The sequence below is a fragment of the Suricata suricatta genome, chromosome 7, assembly GCF_006229205.1.
Source record: "Suricata suricatta isolate VVHF042 chromosome 7, meerkat_22Aug2017_6uvM2_HiC, whole genome shotgun sequence".
In the NCBI taxonomy this organism is placed as follows: Eukaryota; Metazoa; Chordata; class Mammalia; order Carnivora; family Herpestidae; genus Suricata; species Suricata suricatta.
This window is the reverse complement of record NC_043706.1, coordinates 112,729,055-112,749,203: the sequence shown is the minus strand read 5'-3', so window position 1 is coordinate 112,749,203 and position 20,149 is coordinate 112,729,055. Positions and strand designations below refer to the sequence as shown.

Below are 20,149 nucleotides of genomic sequence, written 5' to 3'. Positions count from 1 at the left end.
ACCTCACAATTTGTGGGTTTGAGCCCCCATCAGGCTCTGTGCTGACAGCTCCGAGCCTGGAGCCTGCTTCAGATTCTGAGTTCCCTCTCTCTCTGCCCCTCCCCTGCTCTCTCTTTCAAAAGTAAGCAACATTAAACAAAAATAAAATGAACTAGCTAAAGGATGATGTTGACTTTTCAAGTGATTTTTCTGTATCTATTGAGATGATCCAATAGTATTACTTCTTTAGTCTGCCAACATGGTAAATTAAATTGATTTTTCAAATTTGAAACCAGCTCTGCATTCGCAGGATATGAGTGGTTGTGAAGTATTATCTTTTCAATATATCATTGGATTTGATTTGCTGATGTTTTGTTGAGGAGTTTTGTGTCTATATTCATGAGGGATATCAGTCTATAGTTTTCATCTTTCCAATATCTATGTCTAATTTAGCTATCATGATAATTCTGACTTCTTAAAATGAGTTGAAAAGTATTCCATTCTCTACTATTTTTATGGAGAAAATTGTATAAAATTGGTATTTCTTTCTCAATTATTGAATAACATTCACTAATGAAATATTTAAGGAAACAAGATCCAGTAACACGGTGTGTTCAAGGCACATAATTAAAGCATGTGTGAAAAAATTTGAAAATTTGAAAACTAAGAAATGAGATACCAGCCAAAGAAAATTGGAGTAGATGTGTTGCTGTCTGACATAACAGAATTCAAGACAAAAAGTATTATGAGGGACAGTGTATAGTCATATACTGCTAAAAATGAAAAAGAATAAAAACAATAGAATAAGGAGATACTATTATCATAAATAGGTATGTATGTAAAAGTAGAACCAGACACTCAGAAAAGGAATAATTGACAGAATATCAGGGAGAAATAGACTAACTACCAATTTTAGATGGAAATTTTTTACAGGTCCCCCACCTCCTCAAAGAGATACAAAGATCAGAATGTATAAATAATCCAATTACTAACAAGCTAAAAACACAGCTATATAATAGGACACTATGTAATAGAACACTAGAAACACACTAAAGTATTATATTCAACAAATAAAATAATACACTCTTTTTGAGCACACATAGAGAATGTGTAAAATTTCCCCGGGGAACTAGGCAACAAAGGAAGGAGTACTAAGTCCCACAGTAATACAGATTATGTTCTTGACAATAATTTGAATAAAAGTAGAAAATACATGGATAGTTTTGAAAACCCTCAGTTGTGGTTCTTATATGGTATATCATTCCTATATCGCTCTCCTATAAAAGGAAATCATTAAGGTTATTACAAAAATACTTAGAATTGAATGGTTGATGAAACCATCAACTATGAGGCTTGGATAAAGCAATATAAATGAAATTTATTAATTTAGGCATATTTGTCAGGAAACAAAAATTATCTTTTAAGAATGACCTAATTGGGGCACATGTGGCTCAGTTGGCTAAGCATCGATTCTTGATTTCGTCTCAAGTCATGATCCCAAGGTCGTGGCACTGAGCCTGATGTCAGGCTCTGCGCTGAGTGTGGAGCCTGCTTAAGATTCTCTCCCCACCTCCATCCCTCCCCCCTACTCGTGCTCTCTTTCTCTCTCTAAAAAATAAACGAGGGGTGACTGGGTGGCTCGGTTGGGTGTCCAACATCAGCTCGGGTTTGTCACGGTTCGTGGGTTCGAGCCTCACGTCGGGTTCTGTGCTGACAGTTCAGAGCCTGGAGCCTGCCTCAGATTCTGTGTCTTCCTCTCTCTCTGTTCCCTCCATGTTTGCACTTTGTGTTTCTCTCTCAAAAATAAACAAAGATTAAGAAAAAATTTTAAAAAAGAAAGAAAAGAACAGAAAAAAGAAAAAAAAGCACTAAGAATTCAATGAATGCAATCAGAAAAAAAGTAGAGTAAAAATCAAAGAAATAAGAAAAAAATTAAATAAAGATAAGGACAGATATATGTGAAATAAAAAATTGAAGAGAATAATGAAAATAGTTCTTTGAAAAGACTGAATACATAGAGCTTAGGACAGACTTTTGAAAGGAACAAAGCAAGGTTAAATTAGATAAATTACAAAATAAGTTGAAACAATTACAGATAAAAAGTTTTCAAATAACTTTTAAAGCAAATAACTGTATGCCAATAAAACTGAAAATTATCACAAAACATACATATTTATGAAGAAAAACAGAAATTAGGACAAAAAAGAAACAAAAGTTGAACAGATAAACGAGTGTTGAAAAAACAGAAACCGTCGTCAAAAACTGACCTTTGTGCTTTGGAGCCAAATATATTGGGATAAAGAGTAAGGACAGCTTACTGCTTTGTCTGACGAAGGAGACTGTATACAGCAGGCTGAGGCCTTCAAGACCTGCTCTCCTCTGATTGGAAGGGGGTGCTGTGGTGGTTATCTGGCCATACCTGATCTAGCTGGTTTTGACAGGAATTGTGTAGGAGTTACTAGCCTCCTTCCACCTTGTCTTTGGGGTGGGACTGGGTTCCTGAAACCAAACGCTAAGAAGGGAGGAGGTGGGGGTCGTGGAAGAGAGAAAAAAGATTCCTTTAGAACTGAGCCTCGATCATTCTATACCTGAAAACAATTTTACCATGTATGTTCACTAACTAGAAAACAAGAGAGACCTAATGGAGGACCAGGGGGAACGGAGGAGGGAGAGAGAGTTGGGGAGAGAGAGGGATGCAAAACTTGAGAGACTACTGAATGCTGAGAATGAACTGAGGGTTGAGGGGGAAGGGGGAGGGGGGGAAAGAGGTGGTGGTGATGGTGGAGGGCACTTAAGGGGAAGAGCACTGGGTGTTGTATGGAAAACAATTTGACAATAAAATATTATGGAGAAAAAAAAATAAAAGCCATCAGGCTAACACTTTGAAAAAAAAAAAGAAATTTAAGTAAAAACTTGAAAAAAATCAAGCTTTGTTGAAGCATTAGGCAGCCATTTTGATTTTCATTTACATTTATGCTTTTATACTTTTAAAGGGTCTCAAAACTGCTGTTTTAATTTTTTTTAATTCCATCTTTAAAAAATTGTTTTTAGTGTTCATTTTTGAGAGAGAGAGAGACAGAACACAAGCAGGGGGAGGCAGAGAGGGACAGAGACACAGAATCTGAAGCAGGTGATAGCCTCTGAGCTGTCAGCACAGAACCAATGGAGGGCTTGAACCCGTAGGCCATCAGATCATGACCTGAGCTGGAAAATAAGATGCTCAACCAACTGAGCCACCTAGACACCCTTAAAAAATGCCATCTTATAAAGCTACAAGCTATTTTGAGACTCTACCAAATTTGAGAAATAAATAGTTAAACTTTTACAAATGTTTATAGAAAGTAGAGAAAGGATGCTTCCTGGCTTACTTCATGACGATGGTAAAGTTGGATTCCAAAATCACAGAAGGGCAACACAGGAAAAGAAACCATGCTCTCATATTGCTAATCAACACAGATGAAAAAATTCCAAATAAAGTGTCAACTAACTGAAACAAATAGTCATGGCACAATGGTATTACAAAAATACCATAGCACAGGCAGTGGGCTTCAGCACATAAATGTGAGAATGGTTGAATATAAGAAAAAAATCCATGTGATTCTTCACTTTAGTCATTTGGAGGAGATATAATGTGGTTTCTTACTAAAAGTGGAAAAACATTTGATAAAGTCCAATGTCTAATTATGATTACATCTTATCAAACTAGAAATAGAAGCAAATTTCTCCAATTTAGTAAGGATTAATAACCAAATGTCTTTGGCAAACAGCATGTCAGATATCACAGAATCCAAGTCAGACACTGGTTGTATGACTCAGCAATATTTTATATTTCACTAACAAAGAAAATTACATGCTACTTTCTCACCACACAGGAATAGGGACCCTATATGGCTTGGAAAACCTAAAATATTTACTATCTAGCCCTTTATAGAAAAAGTTTGATAACTGTTGATCTAGACTCTAAAGGAACTTCTACAAATCCACAAAATTAAGCCAAGAGGCTCACTAGAAAAATAAGCTTCTGCCAAGTCATACAATAGGCAAATTATAAACAAGTGAACCAAGTGGCTCCAGAGAAATTGTAGGGATGCTCAAACTTATTAGTAATTTGAGAAAATAAATTCAGACCAAAAAAGAAATTACATTTGTCAGTTTGACAAAATTTTATTTAAAGCCTTATCATAAACAGAATTGAGGGGATATTTTTTAAAGCAATTTGATTATTTTAATTTTTTAATGTTTATTTATTTTTGAGAGAGCAAGAGAGAGCAAGCATGCATGGGGGAGAAGCAGAGAGGGGGGGGGCACAGAATCTCAATGAAGCAGGCTCCAGGCTCTGAGCTGTCAGCACAGAGCCTGACGCAGAGCTCTAACTCACAAACTATGGGACCACGACCTGAGCCAAAGTCGGAAGGTTAATGGACTGAGCCACCTTGGCACTCCTAAAAGGCAGTTATTCTGTTAACCTGATTCAGATATTTATTTGGCTGGATTTTGTTTTATGATATACTTTGCCTAAAGTTCCTATAAGGATGTTCACATGAAAAAAAAAAGTACAAGATAAACTTTGTTTTAATTATCAATTAAGAATTAAGAAAGTCCCACAGAATCCAAATTCTAAGAGCACACTTCCTTATCAGATTAACATAACCCGTAGTGATTTGTAAATCTGTCAGAACTGATTTTACAAACCTAAGTAGCTAAATGAACATTGAGATGACAAAATTCTATTTGAATTCTTGTCAACAAACTATCAGACAAATGTTTTGGTAAAGAACCAATTTGCATATATTTTCAGAGATGAAAGTATTTTAATTATGGGCTTAATCCACCTGCTAAAACTTTTTACGAGTGTTCTTACCCACCTCCACCTAGCCCTACTCACCATCACCCACTCATACCATATTGCTGTCCTCTATAATAGGAAGGAAATTTGTTATTCAATCTGTGAATGATGAAGATGCTATTGCCTGTATGTTCTTATATAATCTTTGTAAACAATAAGTAAAATTATAGTGCAAGGATGAAACCTTGTACTATTAGATTATTCATTTATTCATGCATACCATGTGCATTTATTTTGTGCCAATCAAATGCCAGACACGGACATATAAAAATAGTCCTTGACCTCCATAAAATACAATTTAGTTAACCAACAATTACAATATAATCAGTATGTACTCAGAGAGGAATATAAACTGGATATTACTGAAGCATAGAAAAGAAACATCTGGTCCAGCCAGATGTTGAGAACGGAGAGTACCAACGGAAGAGTCTTGGAGAAAGTGATGCTTGAATTGAGACCTGAAATGTGTGGAGTTGGCTCTGCCACTAGGGTCTAGGAAATGGGGAGATGAGTCAGTGGCAGCAAGAGATAAATAAATAAATTCAATAACTGAATATTTAGTTAAATATGTTTATCACTTATGTTAAGATCTCCACATGAGTCAGGTACTGGTTAGTATATATAATTGTTGTATAAAAATGACAATGTACATCATATATTTGGGAAAAGTGTCTCTCTACCACCAGTAGAATGCACCCAATTATCTTACACATGTGACATCCTTAAGGAGGCTATTTCCAAATTTTCTCAGGCAGCTCATTGCAAGACATAAACCTTTGTAATTCAGGACATTTTTCCTAATACCAAATTTTATAAACAAAAACAACAAGTGCCTTAGACCATTCCAATGTGTTGAGAATTAATTTTAACCTGTATTGGAAACACTTAGGAAGATTAGGGAATACGTGGGTGGAGGTCATGTAATATGTGAAAAATAATTATAATTGTGGTCTTATGAAGATTAATTCTAACTGAAGTCCTGATCACATTTACTGCACTTGTTGGTTTTTTGGGAGGTAACTCTAATAAATGATAATTTGCAGTTATATTGGTGATTATAAATAAAGTGAGGAAACACTGATGCTTTAATGTTTTAGTCGCTAAAGTTGATCGTGCTTTGAACTAGTTTGAAAACTCAGAATATGGGCCATTCATCATTTCCTTTCCATTCTTTTCCTAGTTCAATACATGGTACATCTTCCCACCTAAAAACATGAACGTGATCCTGATTTTTCTCTTGTCTTCCTCTCCTTCCCCTATGCTCTCACTCCCACCTCCACTCCTCAACTCCACAAACGGCAACATACCTATTTACACATACAACTAAACATGAGTATGTCCAGGTGTTTCTATGACTAAAATACGCCTCTGTTCTAACTACTTATTTATCTGCACTATCCCCTTTCACATGGGCTATTATGATAACTGCCTTCCTGTTTTACTGTTTAAATATCCTCTTCTTCCAATCCAGTTATCCATACTCTAGACTGTGTCTTTAAAAAAAAAATCTTTATTTATTTTTGAGAGCAAGAGAGAACACAAGTGGGGGAGGGGCGGAGGGAGAATGAGACACAGAGTCTCAAGCAGACTCCAGGCTCAGAGCAGTCAGTACAAGCCTGCTGCAGGGCTTGAATCTATGAACCTTGAGATCATGACGTGAGCTGAAGTCAGATGCTTAATCAACTGAGCCACCTAGACGCACCTCTAGGTTGTGTTTTTTAAAAATAGAAATTATGTTACTCTTTGGCTTAACTCTTTCTGGGGTTTTCTATTGCACTGATAATAAAATCCAGTCGTCTTACCTTGATGAAAAGCCCTAAGTGATCTAGTACCTGCTTACTTTTGCAATTGCTTTTCAATTTGTTTACTGTAGTCAATTCACATGTCTGCTTTCAGTTACTTGAAATGCCAAGTGTTTCTGGCCTTTATGTATGGAGTTCCCTTTGCCTGGAAAGTTCTAGCCCCATATCTGCATGGCTGGCTTCTTCTAATTATTTCTGTCTCCATTTCCATGTCACCTCCTGAGTCCTTACTGACAACTCTACCAGAGAATCTGCCTCCTGGCCCCGTTACTATCCATTGCAAGGTCTTTTGTTACCCTCATAACCTATCAATCACATTTTGTAATTTTTCATTTTTTGTTGTACGTTAACTGACTTGGGATTGTAAGGTCCATGAAGGCAGAGACTATTTTTAATTCACCGCTGTGTATCATAGTAATGGACTCAATACAAACTTGTTAGTGAATAAATAAGTGACCCAGTTGATGAATGAGCCTGTGTACTGGTAATGAAAACTATGGGATAAAATGTCTATTAGGTTAATCTATCATGCACACCTGTGTGGGGCAAAAGAGCCTGAATAGCAAGAAAGGTGTTGAATAGAGGAAAGTTGCTCAACAATCTTAGTGCTATTCCCCAGGAGCCCTGGACTTTTTCTTTTAGCATCAAAATTTTAAGTAAAAAAGTAGAAGCGTGAAGAATAGAGCTGAATAGAAATAAAATGCTATACTCTTCTTTCAATTATGTAAACGAAATACTCTGATTTGTAACAAACTAACAGCTGAAATGGAATTGGCAGCCATGTTCCAGAGAGCCTAGCTATCAAATGAATTGTCTGGAAAGTTTTAAATTCCCCCTGTAGAAGGTGAAAGTGCCTACATCTTTTTAATTTTAGTTGTCATATTCACTGCCTTCAGGCTTGAAAAAGAAGTACCGCAAGATGCCTATCAATTAGGAGGTAGAGAAGACTTGTAACACAATGGAAACTAAAGAAGATGTCATGTGTTTAAAGCTTAAGAAATGAAAGCCCTACGTAGCCAGATAAAAACAGTGGGGTGAGGCGCAAGTTTTCGGAGGAGAAGTTGGCATGACTAGAAGTAAACTGTGGATGTGGAAAAATTGCCCCTTTTTGGTCCATTGAACTCCTTAACAAAACGAAAGTGATGACCTCGGGAAAAATTGCCACAACATTAAAGCTTAGAAACCTTTTTAGGTTTCTTGCAACCTATTTAGGTTTCTAAAGAATACACAGAGAGAAGACAAAAAAGATACTCTTAACACCAATGGCTTTCAGTTCATTGTGCGTAAACAAAAACTAGTCTCGTTTTAAAGAATTTGTGTCTGTCTGTTTATATTTTAGAGAGAGAGGGAATGTGAGTAGGGGAGAAGAACAGATAGAGAGAGAGAGAGAGAGAGAATCTTTTTTTAAAAATTTTTTTACACTTATTTATTTTTGAGAGATAGAGAGAGACAAAGCATGAATAGGGGAAGGGCAGAGAGAGAAAGAGACAAGAATCTGAAGCAGGCTCCAGAGTCTGAGCCAGCTGTGAGCAAAGAGCCCGATGTGGGGCCCAAACCCACAAACCGGGAGATCATGACCTGAGCTGAAGCCAGACTCTCAACTGACTGAGCCACCCAGGTGCCCCGAGAGAGAAAATCTAAGCTGGGTCCATGCTCAGTTTGGAGCCCAACTTAGGGCTTGATCCCATGACCCTGGGATCATGACCTGAGCCAAAATCAAGAGTTAGATTCTCGGGGCACCTAGATGGCTCAGTTAGTTAAGTATTAGACTTCTGCTCAGGTCATGATCTCATGGTTTTTGAGTTTGAGCCCCGTGACAGGCTCTGTGCTGATAGCTCAGAGCCTGGAGCCTGCTTCGGATCTTGTGTCTCCTTCTCCCTTCTCCACTTGTTCTTTCTCTCAAAAATAAATAAAAAATTAAAAAAAAAAAGAGTTAGATGCTCAACCAACTGAGCTACCTAGGTGCACTTATGTCTGGTAACTTAAAATGATTGATCTTGAGTCTACACATTTTTACTATCTTTACTGATTATTTAGCACTAAAACATGTCTAAGGGTTTTCTGAAATGACTGTTCTAATTAATAATCTAGAATGAAGGAAAGATATGAAAATCAACATTTTAAATTCTACTCCTGGCTGAGATTGAGTAACAAAGACAGCACTTAACCTCCTGCCATGAAAACTTAGATTGGCATATATATACATAACAACTGTTTTCAAACATTAATTATGTTGGCATCATTTATTGTGATCCCTAAGAGAAGGAAACAAGGTGAACCCTGTGATTGGGCTGTTTTCTCCCTAGAACCAATTATAAGATTATAAAAGTAGAGAGCAGAGTCCAGCAGTCCCAATGAGTTAAGGAGAGAGAAATGAGGATTCAAGGAGGTTGCAGGATCTGCTAATGGTGGAAAACAGAACCCTGGAAAGGAGAAAGCCACATAGATAATGAACTCAGAACTCTAAATGGAGGTCCACTTGAGTTTTTGCTGAGCAATTGGCCATAGATGCATAGGAGTGAGACTCCACAGACTAGGCAAAGAATGATCAGGAAGTTGCATGATGAGCAATTTCCAGAGCTCACACAGGGTGGGGAAATGCTCAAGCTCTGGTCGTGTTAGTAAAAGAAGTCAACTGTCTGTCTTTGGAGTAATGATACCATAGACCAAACCCAGGCCTTAAAGAGACCAAACTGATCCTGAAGTCATTTAACCACCTGCAAATACAAGGCTAGTACTTTTTAAAGAAAACCTAATCCAGGTACTCAGTAACATAATGTTTACAATTGTGAGTATCAAAAAAATATATATTAAACACATTGAGAAGCCTGAAAATGTGGTAATTTCTTCTTTGCCAGAAGAAAAATAAGTCATAAGAATCAATGTCAGAGATGGTGGGCTTAGCAGTAAAGAATATTAACACAGTTATAACAATACTCAAAGATTTAAAGGAGACAAAAACATGATGAAGACATAAAAAAGAACCAATGACATGATATAAATGTACTTAATGGTATGAACTGTGCCCTTACAAATAGTTAAAATGCTAAATTATTGATTAAAATTAAATTATAATCAAAATTAAAAATTAAAAATTTTTTGTATATGTCCCTACAATGAAAAAGTAAAAGAACCAAAATGGCCTTCAAGAAATGAATTATATAGTATCCAAAACAAACATTTCATTTGGTGAGATTAACAGATGAATATATATTGCAAATAACAACAAATTTTGAAGACATAGTAATAGAATCTTTCCAAAATAAGTCACTGGGAGAAAAAATAAAAAATTAACTGAGTCTCAGTGACATGTAGGATAATATCAAGAGGTCTGAAGTATGTGTAACTTGAATCCCAGAAGGAAGAGAAAGAGAGAGAGACAGAGAGACAGAGAGACAAAAGAGGGAACATAAAAAATATTTTTAGAAGAATGGCTAAAATGTTTTCAAATTTGACAAAAAGTATAAACCCACCGTACACAAAACTCTAACACTCTAAATTTAAAACAGTCTCTCCCCTCCCCAAATAATAAAGAGGAAATTATGAAAAAAGTCAGAAAGAAAAAGGCACATTATGTATACAGGAACAACAAAGAATCGTTTCAGACATAATCAGGCACCACACAAGTTAGGAGCTGATGGCCTAATATCTTTAAAGTGCTGAAAGAAGTAAAGACTGTTGTCCTAAATTTCTGTAGCCAGTGTAAATATCTTGCAAAAATATAGCCTAATTTAAAAGTTCTTAAGATAAACAGAAGCTGATAAAATTCACTAATAGCAGAACTCCACTACAAGAGGAAGTTCTTCAGGTGAAAAAAAAAATGATCCAGATAAAAACTTAGATCTACACAAAGAAATGAAGAGTGCCATAAATAGAGAATACATGGGCAAATATACTAGCCAGGATTTTTTTCACTTAAAAATTACTTAGAAAGACAATTAGGGGCACCTGGGCAGCTCAGTTAGTTAAGCATCCAGCTCTTGATTCCAGCTCAGGTTACTATCTCATGGTTTGAGATTGAGCCCTGTGTTGGGCTCCATGGTGCCAGTGTGGAACCTGTTTGGGATTCTCTCTCTCCTTCTCTTTCTCTGCCTCTTGACTGCTCATGTGCATGCTCCCTCTCTCTTAAAATACATAAACTTGAAAAATATTGAAAAAAAGAAAGAAGATTAAGAATTGAACATCAAAATGACAATTTATTGTGGATTTTATAATGTATTTAGAAGTAAAATGTGTGGCACCAATGGCACAAAGGATAGAGGACCACAATATGCGAAATAACATGGTATCAAAAGCAGACAGTGATATGTTAAAGATGTATATGTGGAACCTTCAGCCAAACACTAAAATTAGTAACTAGTGTATAATATAAGAGATGAAGAATCATGAAAATATTCGAATCGAAAGAAGATAGAAAAAGAAAACACAACAGAGAACAGATAAGAAAAATAGAAAACAAACAGCAAGTTGATGGATTTGAACCCAAATATATCAACAACTATCGTAAATGTAATTTGTCTAAACACTCTAAGCTGAAATTATCAAACTGGGGGAAAAAAAAGAGCCAAGTATACACGTACGTGTACAACATATTTGACTTTCTAAAGTAACGTTAAGAAAATAAAAAGGCAATCCACAGACTGGGAGGAAATATTTGAATACCTAATTCTGACAAAAGACAGCGCCAAAAAATTGAATAGATAATTTCATTTTATTTATTTAGTTTTTAAAGTTTTTTTCTAAATTTTGAGAGAGAGAGGCAGACAGAGAGGGAGAGAGAGAATGCCAAGCAGGCTCCACATATCAGTGCGGAGCCTGATGTGAGGTTTGACCCCATGAACATGAGATCATGACCTGAGCTGAAATTAAGAGTTGGATGCTTAACTGACTGAGCCACCCAGGTGCCCCTTGACTAGACATTAAAAATAAAAGATTTACAAATGATCATAAACACACAAAAACATGCTGGACATTATTGATCACCAGAGAAATATAAAGTAAAACTAGCATTTTTCAACATAATCTGCAGAATGTTTGAAATGAAATGTTGTCAGGATGTAGAGCAAGTGGAATTCTTGTAGGTATGTGAGGAATTGTAAAAGGACATAAACACCTTGAAAAACAGTTTACCAGTTTCTTATGAAATTACACATATACTTACCATGGGGCCAGCAATTGCACTTCTAGGTACCTACTCAAAAGAAATAAAATTTATGTCTACAAAAAGCTTGTACAAGAATAGCAGCTTTATATGTAATACCCCCAAACTCTAACCAGACCAAAGGTCTAACAACAGGGCAAATGGAGAAATAAATTGTGGTATATCCAAACCATGGAATCCTACTCAGCAATAAAAAGAAATTACTAGTGACATGTGAAACACACCAATGAGTTCCCAAAACACTACGCCAAGTAAAGGAATTCAGGCCCCAAATGATACACATTGGATTATTCCATTTGAAGAAAGTATATAGGAAAAAAACTAATTTATAGTAACAGAAATCAAAGAAGTGATTACCTGGAGCTGAAAAGGTAAGAAAGTAGGAGTTTTACTACAAAATGTGTGTAAGAGAAATTTGTGGGTGTTTTGGTGTGAAAATATTCTATATTGTGTTTGGAGTGGTTTTATAGCTATATATTTTGTAAATCTCATGGAACTGTACACTTAAAATAGGTATACTTTATTAAGTATAAATTATATTTCAACCAACTTGGTTCTTACAAATTCAGCCTTGAGAATTGCTAGAATGTCTTTTGAGTTGGTGGCCTAAGTTCATTGAGGTACAGATCAGAAATGCACCTGCTATCTAATCATATATGAATAAAAAATTATTTATGTTCATATTGGTTTGACTTTTTTCTAATTGAATATTTGTCCATATTAGTATTGTATATCTTGAACATAAGCAACTAGGGCAAAGAGAGAATGTATATACTTAGTTAGGTTTAAGATTAGTATGGTAAACGGAGACCTAAAATTTTTCAGTTAGGATCAATGCTACACATTCTGGGGTAAGTAAATTATACAATTAGAGGGGCGCCTGGGTGTCTCAATCAGTTAGGCATATGATTTCAGCTCAGGTCATGATCTTGCAGTTCGTAGGTTCAAGCCCCACATCGGTCTCTGTGCTGACAGCTCAGAGCCTGGAGCCTGCTTCAGATTCTTTGTCTCTCTCTCTCTCTCTGCCCCTCCCCTGCTCACACTCTGTCTCTCTCTGTCTCAAAAAAAAAAAAACCATTAAAAAGATAAAATAAAAAATAAATTATACAATTAGAGGCTTTTATCTCTATTTAGGCTTAATTTAAATACTCTAATTTCCTAAATCATTTATGTTTTTGTCACTTGACAAATTTCAGCAATATTAGAGTTTTCAGTCCTAATTTCCATATTTGTATCTCTTTATAAACAAACTTTTCTTTCCTACTCAGATAAATCTGAATAGGCAAAATTATATCATAAAACAAGACATATTTGGCCCACTAGATATATCAAAAGGTAGAGTGAAATATATTTGTTTACATAGTCACATAACATAACTCCTATAGCACCAGCTTTGAGGTGGTCTGTGGCCTCAGTGGACAAAGGATAAAAACTGGGAAATGGATGGAGCTGGGGTTGGGGCCACATAGTAGGTTCCACCCAGGGACCAGCCTTCAATAGAATGGTAACTTGATGTGTAGCTGGATAGATATTGTGATAGTTACATTTTCATGTACATTTGAGTGGATGGATGCCCAGATATCTAAACATTATTTTTTAAAGTGTCTCTGAAGGAGTTTCTGAAGACATGAGCATTTGAATCGATGGACTGAGTAAAGCAGGCAGCCCTCCCTTGTGTGGGTGGGCACCATCCAATCCTTCAGAACAAAAAGGCTAAGGGAGGTTGAATTCACTCTCTACCTGACTAGTTCAGCTGGGACATCAATCTTCTGCTCTTGGTGCTCCTGGTTCTCAGACTTTCAGATTCCAGCTGGAATCATATCATTGGTTCTGCAGCTCAACAGCCTTTAAACTGGCTTTCCTGAGTTTCCAGCTTGCAGACAGTAGGCCGTTGGATATGTCAGTCTCATGATTGTGTGAGCTAATTTGTTTGTAATAAATCTCATGATATAGCTCTATTGATTCTGTTTTTCTGGAGACCCCTGGCTAATACAGGCATGCAAGACCCGAAGGTCCACAATAGGCTTAGGGCAAAGAGATTATTTCTAGATCTACCTGCTGGTAGGAATTGGACTGGTAGACAGAAGCTAGAGAGGGCTGACTATAGCTCAAGGGGAGCAAATGAGATCAAGCAGGGGCTGAAGTCATGCAAGCTCTATTCTGAGATCTCGGGCATCCCAGTTTGGGGAATGTAGAGTAGCGATGTCATCTGGAATCTCTGCAGCCTTTTCTGGAGGCTTCCTGGTAGGCAGCATCATTTGGAGGTCAGCAAGTACTAGTCTGGCTGGTCTTTCTGCTGTGGGGGAGGGAAAGGAAAGAAAAATCACACCTACTGCATGTATTACGAGCCATCTATGGCCATGTCGCCTAGATCTCATCTTATCCCCACTTACTGTCCACATTTTCATAATAGGAAATCATGAAACCGAAGCTCAGAAAAATTGTCATTACTTAAGCTCACACCTTCAGTCATTAGAGCTAAGAATTAAAGCTCAGATCCGTCTCCCTCCAAAAACTGTGTTCTTTCTACAACTTTGCAAGGCTAGGAAGTCATTTTGGTCAGAACGTCAAACATGGATAAAAATTTTCACAGACAGATTCAGACTAATCAAATTTAGAGGAGACAGATTCATTTGAAAAGTTGTAATTTTTAAATATGCCAGAAATAAAACTGGCAAGAAAGACTAGAACTAGAATGCTTAAATCAAAAATTTAGTGCACTCTGTCACTAAAGTTACCAAGGAAGAAAAACTATATTCAAAATATTTCTTGGTCAGTATGTCAGAAACAAATGACTGCCATGATCTTTAGGCACCTCCATTAAGAGAGATGGAGGCTGTCCTCCTCACTTGGGAACAGGTTGTTACCTTGGTCAGATCTTCTCTTCAGTGGGCAGAGCGGAGTACATATCACGACCGTCATAAAATTACATATATGTATCACATGGAAACACCTCTCTGTTCAGAATAGTTTACGTTCATTAATTTAATATATATTTTAAAGTATATACACTTTAACATATACTGTGTATCTCTAATGACCGTTGTCTCTAGGAATAAAGTAAATAAAAATAAAGTCCCTGCTTTTGAAGGAGGGAGTGTTAAAAATATTGTCAGAACCAAGGAAATAAAAACGTTGACTTTGCTACAGCTTTAGATACACGAATAGAATTGTTTTTACAAACTGATTTCCAGCAAAGCTCTTCCCCATAAATCACCATATTTCAAAAATCGGGGGATAGCTGATCTGTCACCTATGTAAGGTAAATGAATGGCTGAAGACCTCAGACTGCTTCCCTTAAAGGCCGGTAGTTCTCAGGGAAATTTTATCTGTAACATCTTTAAGTGTTTTTGCAGCCACTCTTAATGCACAGGTGAATTCTTCGAAGATTTACTAAATCTCTGAAGAAGGCCTGTAAGCCAGAAATTGCAGTAGCATTTCTTTACTCACACAACAAATGTCATCCACTCTGAGTGCTCTGTGCTCCTGGGAGACCACTGAGTGCTTGGTTCTCAACCACCTTTTATGCTTAGACCTTTCTGAGATACTGACTTCACAGTGGTTAATGTCAATGAAATGCTTCCATAAATTCACACCAGGTGACCTCGGGCTTTCATGTGGCACTGTTCTCCTTCTCATCCCTAAGAGGGCTCCATGACCTTGATCAGTCATATTTACTTTTTATTCTAGAATTGTGTTGCATAAAATAACAGGAGTAATAAGTGGGCTGATGGCTGAAAATTGAAACTCTTGTGATTTGTTAGGAGTTTTGATCAAAACGTCACTTGTAAAAGAATTTATCCCAAGTAGGAAAGCAGCCTTTGCTCTCTGCTCCGCAATCCCCACCAAAATAAAGTGTAGAAGACCCAATCTCTGATATAATAGAAAGTTCTTGCTTCTGCTAGTGATTAGGTAGATTCCAGATAGAATAAAAAAAAAATCAATTTCTGCCTTCAAGCGATTTTCAAGACTGAGTGGCATACAACTTTAACACGCTAGTCGATGCCGCAGTCTTGTCTTGGGGGAATGGGCCAAATTCTTCCTCTTCTATTAACTACCTGCGTGAGCACTCCATTACTCGAGAGGCAGGAGAGCAGAGGGGTTGTGGGTGCAGCATCTACAGCCAGACTGCAGGCTTTAAATCCCAGCATGGCATTTACTAGCTGAGTAATCATGAGCAACTTACTTAACCTCCTCATGCTTGAATTGCCTTATTTGTATAAAACAAATATCTTAGTCTGTTCAGGTTATCCAACAGACTGCTATAGATTGAGTGGCTTAAACAACAAACGTTTTTATTTCTCGCAGTTCTGGAAGCTGGAAAATTCAAGATTAAGGTGACAACAGATTCCGTGTTTGGCGAGATTCCGTGTTTCTACTTCCTGGTTCACAGAAAACCATCTTCTCATTGTGTCTTCACTTGGTGGAAGGAATGAGGGAGTGCCCTTGGCCTCTCTTTCACAAGGGAGCACACCCCACTCATGACGGAATCACCTCCCAAAGGTCCCCACCTCCAAATACCATCACACTGAAGATGAGCTTTTAATATATGAATTTGGCAGCATTGGTTGGGGTGAGGGGAAAACACATCAGCGTATGGCACGAAGATAATAATAGTACACATATCATGATATTGTTACAAGAGTTAAAGCAGTTATTACACTTAAAATCCTTAGGTCAGTGCCTGGTGAAGAAGATGCACTCAATAAATGTCAGCTTGCTGCAAAGTGGTGGCTGATTCAGTCACACACTCATTGGCTCTTACTCCTCTTCTGCCTAACTTCCCTCTTCCCTCACACTTGCTTCCCTGGGACTGTAGTCCCTAATAAAACCCTGAAAGATACACCATTGCCTGAGGTTTGCTTTTTGGAGGTTGGGCAGGATGATCATGAAGATTCCTTAACACTCTAAAAACCACGTGCTGTGGTGTGGAGAGTGAACTGCGGTCAGAAGATCTAGTTTTATGTCCTGGTTTTAACGACTTTGAGTTATCCATTTAACCTCCTCAAAATTTATTGCTGTTTTTGTTTGTTTTTCTGTTTTTGGTAAATGAGGATAAAACATATTTGATTCGTAGTTGTTTGATGAAAAATAACTTTCTCCACAAAATGATTAAAATGATCCACTAGGATCAGGAAGACAGTGAGTGTGAGGCTGTAGAGTTTTGCAAATCTGTGTGTATTGAGGGACAGTCCTTATCTCTTCCCCTTTACATTTGCATAACTAGGGACTTCTGCCCCCTACCCACAAGGAGTGAGTACAGGGAGACCTCATTTGGCATCTTATTCCTCCTCCCCATAGGAAGAAGAATGGTCTAGGTTTGGGGTGGCTAGGACCCATGGCTCAGGCATGGCAGGCCCTTTTGGTCTTAGGCATCTCCATGAAATCAGACAAGGTGCATGCTCATTCATTCTAGCCCTCCTCTTAACTTCTGCTATTCTGTTACAGTAAGCACATCTCTTCCCCCCACATGATAGGCCTATTGCGTACTCTCTTTTTGTCCTGCCAGTGACTGGGTACATGCTTGCAGCAGGCTAGAATAAACAAGTGTACTTGGTGTCTACCCTACAGGTTCAACTGTCCTCATAGCCAGGCCCCAAGACTTGGGGAAAGAAAGTCCCATTAGTCTAAACTTCATGACTCCCACAGTTTACAGAACCTAAGGGTGAACAGGAATTAATGTAGCGACAACGTGTGAGACTATTCTCTATTTGATTGGATGAGAGGTGTTTCTTCATGGTCCTACTAGACCCCTTAACCTCTAGCAATATCTTTAACAAGGGATCTACACTATCTCCAAATATTTATCACTTTTATTCTTTTGCTAACTCTTTGAAAAGGAAGAGTTAATTTGGAAAGATGAGTTTATAATAATTTTCCCTCTGAGAGCAGGATGAAAGGGGGAAAATCTGTTTAGAGAGCTAGATGTAAAAACTTTTAACAAGAAACAGACCTTACCTGCATTGAATTGTATTTAGATGGAAACCAGCTGGCCGCTGTCCAACTATATCTCCATATTCTGCTCAGAACTTAGCCAACTCTGTCAGCTCAACAAAATATACCATAAGCAGTAAACATCGCTTATTTCATATGGGTTTTGACTACTAGCAACAACAGTTCTAAAAATAATCACCCAGTATACTTCACAGAATATCTGTAGGACAGGAAAAGTGTTTAAAACACTTAACGACAGAAAAAATTGAAACCAGCACACCACTGCTATCTCAAACTAATCAGAAAAACTGCTGTCTCATTAGTGGGACTAGTTTCAGCTCACAATGTTAGCTATAACTGTCACATGTTCTAATAGATTTGTATTATTCCAACCGAGCTAAGATGAACCTGTATTTTCCAGAATGCCCTTCTCTGAATAGTTCTATGTTAGCATGGGCCACAAAAGATGCTCTGTGTGACATCTGGTAGGTGGAAGTGAAGCAGTAGCCATATTCTCTTACATTCGCTGATACAGTGAACCAAACTCTTGCATATTATCATTTATCTGCTGTCTCCTCTTGTGGGTGTGGATCAGACAGCACTAGCCACACAGTCGCTCCAAGTCCTATAGCAGATCCTCCTTCAACTTCTCTGACGTCTGGGTCAGGAGTGTGTTTATCTCCTCTAGAACACCCAGCAAAGTTGGAAGCTTAGAGCCAGTGAGAGATCAACAGTTTCTAGTCCAACTTATGGGGTCTGCGATTTCTTCTCACTTCTTGTCTTCACATTCATTTTCCTTTCCTAGTGGTCTCAAACTCTAGCACCAGATATAAAGACAACAACCTTACCTACGTAGACTGTTTAACCATTTCCCACAAATATGTAAGGTCAAAATTTTTAAATAAATCCTAATGGTCTGTTTCTCTGATTGAATCTTGACTAATACACATTTTGGTACTGGAAGGGTTTCCACAGAACGGAACCTTAAGGGTCAGTTCTCTGAATCTGTTATACATTATCTGGAATAGATTCACTGATGTGATTAGATTTGGAGTCATTAATTACCATGTTCCCCATGATAACAGCTAATGAAACACAGCAATGAACTCAGGCTTGTGGAATTTGCTGGTATGATTACATTTCTTGTCATGCTGAAGTAGCTGGCCTGATAGAATGGTGGAATGGCTTTTTGAAGACTCAGTTATGGATGGCAACATCAGGGCTGGGGCAAGATCCTCACTTTTTCTATAGCCATTTTCCCCAGAGCTAGGATGCACCAGTCTAGGAATCAAAGGGCCAGAAGTGGGATAGCTCCTCTTACTAGAGACCAATAAATGGAAGTTTTGCTTCCTGTACTCATGACTTAGGACTCTGGTCATTGTAGAACATGCTGGTTTCCAAGTAAGGAATGCTTTTCCCAGAAGCTGTGGTTCCACAAAACTGAAGGTCAAGATTGCTACCTACTTCTTGACGCAAATTGTGTCAGCAAACCAGCAGGCAAAGAATGGGGGTTATGGTATTGTCTGGGATACTTGATCCTGATCAATAAGGAGAAATTAGGCTGCTTATTCACCATGGCAGTAAGGAGGAGTGTGCCTGGGATGTAAGAGATCCCACAGGGCACCTCTTAGTACTCCCATGTTCTGTGACTAATTCAGTGGAAAACTACATCAGCTCAATCCAGGCAGGATTGCTAAAGACCAGACCCTTCAGGAATGGTTTGGTTATCTGAAGTGCTTACTGAGGCAAAAGGAATTGTGGAGAGGTAAATGGTAGTTTTAATCATCAGCTATGACTACATGACCAGTTATAGAAACAAAGAATGTAATAGTTTAAACATTTCATTTTGATGTAAATATATAATATTTATCATTCCCTATCCCACTTTTCTAGTATCTAACATAAGAAAGTTAGTAGGAGCTAACATTATGTGTCAATATTTAGTTACAGGATGGATATCCAGGGGAGAGTGTGACTCATCTGGAACAGGAATGAACATCCCTTAAAGATGGATAAATAGATTCAGTTTCTTTGCAGGAGAAGGTTACCATGCTTTCGGTTATATGAGGGGACTGTTGTATTTTGCTAAAAAGAAGCTTGGTCTTGTCTATATTTGTACATTAAGTATGGTTAAAGCATGTAGATATAGATGGCAAATTGACAATGGGTAGAATGTAGAAGATCTACCCTGTGTCAACTTAGCTAAATTGAGATTACACATCCTAGGTTGTGTTTCCTTGCATGAGTCCTAAAGGCAATTTTGTGCAAGATTAGAAGGCAGAAGAGGCCACCATATTCCTTCAATTCTCAGAAAGTAGGTGCAGAGGCACCAGGAGCTAATGTGGCTTGTCTACTGGTTCATCTGGCTGGCATGAGGCGACAATGGCAGTGTACCTGTTCCAGCTTCTGCTCTATCCTCCTTTACCC

General features: G+C 37.7%; 1 long non-coding RNA gene across 2 annotated transcripts in view; it reads left to right on the top strand.

The window, feature by feature from the left end:
* The window catches only part of LOC115296618, a 70,264-nt gene extending 53,633 nt beyond the window's left edge, over positions 1–16,631 (top strand). For both annotated transcript variants that reach the window (XR_003910960.1, XR_003910959.1), the window contains exon 2: positions 16,097–16,631. This is a non-coding gene — a long non-coding RNA (uncharacterized LOC115296618). The remainder of the gene's footprint in view (positions 1–16,096) is intronic.
* Positions 16,632–20,149: the final 3,518 nt, after the last annotated feature.